Below are 9,008 nucleotides of genomic sequence, written 5' to 3' on the forward strand. Positions count from 1 at the left end.
CAAGAGAAAGGGGGGATTTTCTCATTTTTTCAAAGGCTCCATATACCAGCCACACCTATGGGCCACTGGGCTGAGACTGTTGGGACAGGGTGCCCTGGGGTCCCACAGGATCCCTGGAGCCTAGCTTTGGAAAGGCAGGTGGGAGATCTGGGAATAGGTTCTTCTGCAAGCTCCCTCTCCTTTTTCTCCTTGGAGGCTCTGTGGCCTTCTGTGGGCTGACACAGCCGTCCTCCATGATGGTAGCCCTGGGACAGATGGCCCAGATCACCTGTGGAGCAAATAATATGGAAGTAAAAAAGTTCAGTGGTACCAGCAAATGTCAGGCCAGGCCCCTATGCTGGTCATCTATGGTAGCATTAGCCAGCCCTCAGAGATCCCTAACCAATTCTCTGGCTCCAATTTGGGGAACACAGCCCCCCTGACCATCAGCAGGGCCCCGGCTGAAGATGAGGTTGACTATTACTTTCAGGTGTGGGTCAGGAGTGGTAATGCTCACAGTGACACAGTATGATAGGGAGGTGAAACACAAACCAATTCCCCATCTAGTCACACTCTCCTCCAGCCCCAGGAGGACTGTAGACAAAGCCATGAGCAGGTCAGTCCCAGGTCCCCAGATCTGAGGTCTCCAGTCTTCCCTCTCTACCCAGCCCTCCAGGCAGGCTATGCAGAGAGTGTGTTGGGAGACAATACAAAAATTAATATTGTAACAATATTCCATTTGTTTAAAGAGCTAGAGGGATGATTGAACATGTTAAGTGCAAACATGGATGACGTAAACAAGGCCACATCTAACTTCTGGAGACGAAACCTGCGATATCTGAGATTATCAAATACTCTAGATGACACTGACAACATAGTAGACACTGCAAAAGAAGAGACTGGTGAACTCAGCGACATGAATATAGAAATTCTTCAAAATGAACAAAAACAAGACTGAAATAAATGGAGAGCCTCCGTGATGTAAGACAGTTTAATGCAGCCTGAATACACATGTAATGGGGTCTCAGAGCAGAGAAGACAGGAAGGGTGAACAGAAAAAATACTCAGTGAAATAATGGCCAAAGTGCTCCAAATTTGGTGAAAACAATAACTGATATATCCAAGAAGCCCAACAAAGCACAAGCCCAGAAAACAGCACCAGCACACGCCATCATCAAATCACTGAAAACTAGTGATGAGGAGACAATGTTAAGAGCAGCCTGGAGAAAATGCACGTTATCTACAGTGGAGCAAACATCATGGAAAAAGTGGATTTTTCATTAAAAGTGATGGAAGTAAGAAGATACATCTTTAAAAGGATGTGTAGGGAGCAACATCTTTAAAAGAAAAGCTTTTAAAATATATCTTTACAAGAAAAAAGAAGAAAAAACACTGTCAATCTTGAATTTTTTATCCAGTCAAAATAGCTTTCAAAAATGATGCAAAATAAATTTTTTCCAACGTGCAAATTCTACCAACATGCAACATGAATCACCCACAGATCCTCATCAAGAATTAGTAACAGACACCCCTTAGACAGAAGGAATCTTATACCAGCTAAAAATGGGAATCTACACAAAGAAGTAAAAACCATCAGATGGTAACTACATTCATAAATATAGAAATATCTGTCTTATGTTAATATGTATGAAAGATAACCATGAAAAGAAAAAATAATAGCAATATGCTGTGGTGTTAATGAATGTCAAAATGAAATATCTGACAGTGATGGCACACAAGTTGGGGGAGAGAAGGACAGGTGAAAATCCTCTGATACTCTCTGTGAAGTGATAGAATGTCACTGGAAGGCAGATTTTGACACATTAGATCAATGCTGTGACTCTAAAGAACCATTAAAACGAAACCCACTGGGGCCAGCCTGGTGGCACAGCGGTTAAGTGTGTGCTATCTGCTGCGGTGGCCCCGGGGTTCACAGCTTCAGATCTAGGACGCACACCAATGCACCGCTTGTCAAGCCATGCTGTGGCAGTGTCCCATAAAAAGTAGAGGAGGATGGACCCAGATGTTAGCCCAAGGCCAATCTTCTTCAGCAAAAAAGAGGAGGATTGGCATCAGATGTTAGCTCATGGCTGATCTTCCTCACAAAATAAATAAATGAATAAATAAAAATAAAATGAAACCCATTTAACAAGACAGATTTTTAGTGACTAAGGTGTATTAATCAGGTTCTCAGAGAAACAGAACCAATAGAAGATAGATAGGTATATATACTGTATGTAGAGATATATAGGATACGTATCAAATATACTTATATAAATATATATATAGACACATATCTGTATCTATTATCTATCTATCTATTTGTCTATCTATCTATCTATCTATCTATCTATCTATCTATCTATCTATGTATCTATCATCTATCTATCTATCTATCTATCTATCATTATTCTCTCTCTCAAGAAAGAGAGTGATTTTAAGGAATTGGCGCAGACATTGTTGGGCTGGCATATCTGAAATCTTCAGGACAAGCAAGAAGACTGATAATTTAGGTTAAGAATTGATGTTGCATCTCTCAGTCAAATTAGGCCCAAACCATGGAACATGTTAAGTGAAGATGTGGAGACAGTTAAAATATCCAAATCAAAGTTCTGGATATGAAAACTACAAATTCTCATTTAAAAATAACATTTGTCACCAATAGACTCAGTGCTGGAGGGAGAGATTGTGCACAGAGCCCAACAAGGTAGTGACTCTGAACATTTACAGTCATGGTCCTAACTCACATGAGAACCTACAGAATGTTCTTCTGGGACAGGACGAGGCTCTAGAATCATGTGCATCACTCCCCACGGTGACCCCGGAAGAAGCAGGTGTGGGGAAGGAGGGGTCTTGCGTTACAGCAGAGACTGTGCTGCCTGAGGACTTGAGACAAGCTCCTGGGAGGAGAATCTGACACTTTAGGGGAGTGAAACACATGGCAGGAGGCCCCTCCCCAGGGGTTGTGATCACAGAGGCAAAGCAGCTGGAAGGAGCCCAGCTCTGCTGCTGAGGCCCTGAGAGCAGAGTTCTAGGCGTGACTGAGTTAGTTGCTAAGGTGGCTATCACAGAGCACCACACACTGGGGGCTGACCATAGAGATTTACTGTCTCACAGATCTGGAGTTAAAAGTCTGAGATCAAGGTGTCAGCAGGGCTGGTTTTCTGTGGGCTGTGAAGGAGAATCTGCTCCATGCCTTTCTTCCCTTCTTCCAGCAATGGTTTGCTGGCCATCATTGGTGTTCTTTGCTTGTAGAATCTGCCTCCATCTTCACATGGTGCTCTCCCTCGTGAGAGTCTCCAAATTTCCCCTTCTGTAGGGACACCAGTCAAATTACTTGGATTAGGAGCCAACCCTACTCCAGTATGATCTCATCTAAGGATTACGTCCACAGTGAACCTACTTCCAAATAACGTCCGGCTCATAGGTACTGAGGTTAGTACTTCAATATATAAATTGTGGGGCATGGGAGGAGACAACAAGAAGCCTATTCCTTTATTTTGGGGGTGCTCAGTGGCAACTGCCTTCCTGACAGAGTCACCAGGACACCAAGCTCATATGCTTCTCCTCCAACTGTGGCTCCTGGTCCTCCTGAGCCAGCTCAGCTGTGCTGTGGTGTGGCGTCCCTAAGAGCCGGTTAAACTCTCCCTTCTGCCTCTGTGGTCTGACCATGAGAGAACAGTGTGAGGTGCCCCTGCTGTCTCTGCCCAGCATCTGTTACCCTCAGTGACAACAGCCCAACCCTGAGGCTTGTCAGTCCTCTCCTGACATCAGGCTCCGTGATGCCCTCTGTAGACGGGTCAGAGGACACACATTGATGTCAACATGTGCAGTTCAGGTTTGCAGGCTCTGCACAACTAGGTACCGCTCCCCAGAATGAGGAGTCACAAGAAGGACTAACTCTAGTGAGACAACAGGTATGAAATGACCCACATCACAGATCTGGACAAGCATGAAGTAGTTCTGCTGGGACATCCCGTGATGTCTCTGTTGGAGAACCAGGACCACATCTCTGGGCCAAAGGGTCACATGAGCCAGGACAGGGGGCTGAGAAGATGTGCCATCCTGTGACCTGTGCAAAGTGCAGTGCATCTGTGTGCTTGTGTACGTGTGTGTGCGTGTGGTGTATTTTGGTGTGGTCAGCAAATGTTGCCAACATCAAAAGTCCCAAACCCAAGACTTCCTGTTTCCATAACTTTCCTCCTTCCACTACTCCAGTGTCTTTGCTTTATATTACTTGTACAAATAAGGATTAAATATATTAATAGGAGGAGGAGAAGAAACATTCATTTGTGCTTAATGTGTATCAAGCACCATTCAAAGCACTTCACATTTACTAAGTTGTTTAATCATGAATACTCTATGAACAAACATTCTCATTATCACCCCATTTTACAGATGGGGAAGCTGAGGCCTGGAGGGATGAGGAACCTGCCTGAGGTCAGAACTACAAAGAGGCCAACCCAGCAGCAAACTCAGGTCTTCTGACCCCAGAGTCCCTGGTCCTCACCACCATCCTGTGGCCTCTCATTGCGCTTTCAAAGCTGAGACCTGGCCTCTCCTTAAGGTGCCAGAAAGTTTTCTCTCCTATTTCAAAAGGAAATGATGGATATTGTGACTTTGCCATGCAGCCCTGTCCAATAGAAATAAAATTTGAACCACAAACATAATTGAAAAATTTCCAGTAGCCATATTAAAAAATGAAGAGAAACAAGTGGAATCTTATGAAAAATATTACGTTTCATAGTATATTTTGTTTGATTCAATTAGTTGAAATAATATTTCAATAAAAATTAAAGGTAAAAATATCGATATACTTTGCATTATTTTCATACTAAGTCTTTGAAATGCAGTGGGTATTTCGAACTACAACACATCTCTTCTGGGACAACCCACATTCATGCTCAGCAGCTATTGGTGGCTTGTAAACAGAGCAGGTTAGATGCATGAGGTTTCCTTGTGGTTCCTGTCCCTGCAGTTTGCACTCACAGCCACCAGTGGTCAAAGGAGGACACCCTCGCCCCACCCCGCCCCGCCGCCCCCGCCAGGCCCAGACCTCACAGGAGAGGAAGGGCTGCTCCACTTTCCAACAAAACCAGGAATATTGAGGGCACCCGGAAATGACAGAATTTTTATAACGTGTCCACACTACTTCCACTCTCAAAGACAAGATATTAAACACAACTACAATTGTAAAGCTGAAATGAGCCATCAACACACATTTTTGTTATTAGTCAGTGTAGTGAAGGACAATAGTCTGTGTGAATTTTTAAATAAATATTGCTTAAGTTTCTCTTTCACTGGAAAATCATTTCTGTAAACCACATAAGTCATAAAGTTGTATTTTGTGCATAGGAAGGCTGATCATAAGGAATAGTTTCTTGAACTTGGATGACCTGATATTCTCCACAAAGAGATATATTTGCCCAATTCACCAACACTGATCACTTTTATGAAGGTCAGTTCTCCCCAGGATGTACTAATATGTTCCCTCCATGTTGTAATGAGACCCAGAAGCAAAGGAGTCAAGACTGGCCTGGGGAGTGGCCAGCAGGGCCCCGTGGGGAAGACTCTGAGTGGAGAAGCGTGAGGAGTGGAGGCATCGAGGTGGGAAGGTGGAGAGGAGCCGTGTGTCACACGCTCAGTGGGAACAGTGGTGCACGTGTCTGAGGCATGTGGCCCTCGTCTCATCTTCAATGATGTCTTCAGACTAAACTCTGAGGAATGAGCACGTGGGTCTCCTGTCTGTGCACAGGTATCAGCACAGCGCTTCACACGTTATTTCTATGAACACTGTCTCCAACATTTTGTCAGTGAATTAGCGTCATCACATCCTCAACAGTACTATGTTTGAAAATAAATACACTTGTTCAAGATATTTGGTGAAAACAGCATCTTTTCAATCATGTTTATAAAAATTTTAAGGTTTCTGTCCCTGCTCTGATAGTTGTCCAAACTCAGTGGCCTTGCTATGTTAGAAAAAGAATCCTGATCCTAACTTGTCAGGAGATGAGCCCAACAGGAGGAGTCTGACCAGCCATTTGATTTCCCCAACGTCCCGCTGACACATGCTCCTGTGTTGTCTGTCATGGAGGGAGCAGAGGGAGGGTCCCTACTTCTGTGCCTAGAGTCATGTGTTTCGCTGGGACACACAGATTCCAACACCTGATGATCTGAGTGCTCTTTAGCACAGACTCAGGGAGGAGGAGCACCAGAATACAGAAGAGAGGGTGGTGACAGGAGGCCCAGGAGGACTGGCATGAGGGAGGAGGAGGACATGGGGCATGGAAAGGGGTAGGCAGAGAGGGGGCTGACAGGTCAGGCTCTAAGGTCAGTCACCTGGGTTGGAATCTTGACTCACTCTTCACTGTCTGGGGGACATTGGTGAAATCATTTAACCTCTCAGTGATGGCTCTCTCCTCATGAGACTGGAGGAGAGGGTCACCTTAAGCAGAGGGCTGCTAGGGGGTTATTGTGATGTCTGGTTCAGAGGGTTCATGTAAACACCCATCAAAGGTCTGGCCTCTATTGAGAGCTCAGAAGGAGTCATTCTGTTGAGCTAGCTGTACATGTAGGGTGACATCCTGGACGCAGCAGGGGGCACTGTGGGTCCTGGTTTGGGGACCCTAATAAGTCCAACTCCCCTTGTCTGTGCTCCAGTTTAAACGGTGTGACTGATGCTTCCTATTCAGACACTTATATTGTGTAGAATCCACCCCCTACTCTGAAACCCCCACCTGCCCTTTCTTCTGACCTCAGCAAATTACCAGTGAGAGATCCTTAGGCTCAGGGCTCAGACAAGAGCTCAGACAGAGGGAATGGAGACTAGATGTGCATTCAATGCTACTTCTTGAGCTGCAAGAAGTGAAGGTAAGACTGGAGCTTGGAGAGGCCAGTCCAGCTGGGCAGCCTTTTGGGAAGTGCTCCAGGAAGCCCCCCACCATGGAGTGGGTTCCCTTCTACCTAGAAAGCCAGGATGGTGTACCATGTCTGATCTCTGAGATGGAAAGTCCAGGAGCTGCCTGTGGCCTGGATAACTCTCAAGTGGGCAGGAGGGGAGGACGTGGCTGGTCTCCCAGGGAGGGAGTGGACAGCGTGCAGCAGGAGCAGGAGGAGAGATGGACATCAGGGCTCAGTCCTGCAGTGATGTGTGTCAGCCTGTGGTTGGCTGAGTCACAGGGGACACAGAGCCATCTCCCATCCTCCACAGCCCAGTAAAGTGTGGATCTCTACAAGGATTTGCAATGACTTTGTCCCCAACAAGGCCTCCTGTGGGTGCCTCCAGTGGGGAATTTCCTCTACCACTTATACTATAGGAAAGGGAGTCAGGGGACTGTAGTGAAACGAATCCAAACCCCAGTGTGGACCACCCCACATCCATGCCTGCCTGGGCCTTGTGTGCTAACAACTTGGAAGAGGCTCAGCAGTAGCCTCTGATGAAAAGATAGAGGGACAAACTGCTAGATGTGATTACAGTGAATGGAAAAGGGAGGCAGATAAAGATCATCCCCTGCTGTGCTTAGATGGTGGCCAAGCAGTGAGGGAGCTGCCACTACAAAGCCTTGTTACAGAGAGACCAAGGGCTCATTAGAGGCCATTTCTTATCATCAGGGTTACGACAGGGGCAGGTCTCATCAGAGGCCATGCCAGCTCCTATCCTATGAAAGTGACAATGAATGGTGTGAAGGACAAATGTCCCTTTCTGGGGTGTTCAGACCCATGTACTTGTCCCCACAGATGCCAGGTGATACTGAGAATAAGAGTAAGAGTTTACGTCAGAATTACTTGTTGCCATGGCCTTAGCAGAGTCTCGAGGATGGATGTCATGTAGTGTCATTGTCACAGTTGGGGATTCTCTAAAGTCTGAGGAGCTATTGACAAATCAGTCCAGGGATCAGCTGGAACAGGTCACAGGACATGCACGTGGAGGCACGTTGGAGCTGCTGTGGCTGTGATGGGACAGGGGAGGCCAGGCAGGTGGGCGGGAGTGAGAGTGTGCTAGGAGGGGTCCTTCCCCTCTGACTCCTCCTGCATCTCTCACTCTCTGTATCTGACTGGCTCTGACTCTCTCTCTGGATTTCTCCCATTAGTAATGTTCTATTTAATTCTTCCAGTACATCTTTATCCTTTTTCTGTTTCCTTTTTTTTTTTAATTTTTTTTAAAATTTTGTTTATTGTAGTAACATTGGTTTATAATGTTGTATAAATTTCAGGTGTACATCATTATACTTCTATTTCTGCATAGATTACATCATGTTCACCACCCAAATACTAATTACAACTCATCACCACACACATGTGTCACATTATCCCTTTCGCCCTCCTCCCTCCCCCCTTCCCCTCTGGTAACCACCAATCCAATCTCTGTCTCTATGTGTTTGTTTGTTGTTGTTATTATCTACTACTTAATGAGGGAAATCCTAGGGTATTTGACCTTCTCCCTCTGACTTATTTCACTTTGCATAATACCCTCCATGTCCATCCATGTTGTCACAAATGGCTGGATTTCATCGTTTCTTATGGCTGAGTAGTATTCCATTGTGTATATATACCACAGCTTCTTTATCCATTCGTCCCTTGGTGGGCACTTAGGTTGCTTCCAAGTCTTGGCTATTGTGAATAATGCTGCAATGAACACAGGGGTGCATGTATCTTTACGCACTGGTGTTTTCAAGTTCTTTGGATAAATACCCAGCAGTGGAATAGCTGGATCATATGGTAGTTCTATCATTAATTTTTTGAGGAATCTCCATACTGTTTTCCATAGTGGCTGGACCAGTTTGCACTCCTACCAGCAGTGTATGAGAGTCTCCTTCTCTCCACATCCTCTCCAACACATGTTGTTTCTTGTCTTGTTAATTATAGCCATTCTGACGGGCGTGAGGTGATATCTCATTGTAGTTTTGATTTGCATTTCCCTGATAGTTAATGATTTTGAACATTTTTTCATGTGTCTGTTGGCCATCTGTATATCTTCTTTGGAGAAATGTCTGTTCAAGTCTTTTGCCCATTTTTTAATTGGGTTGTTA

Source organism: Diceros bicornis, chromosome 35, assembly GCF_020826845.1.
Source record: "Diceros bicornis minor isolate mBicDic1 chromosome 35, mDicBic1.mat.cur, whole genome shotgun sequence".
NCBI classification, from domain to species: domain Eukaryota; kingdom Metazoa; phylum Chordata; class Mammalia; order Perissodactyla; family Rhinocerotidae; genus Diceros; species Diceros bicornis.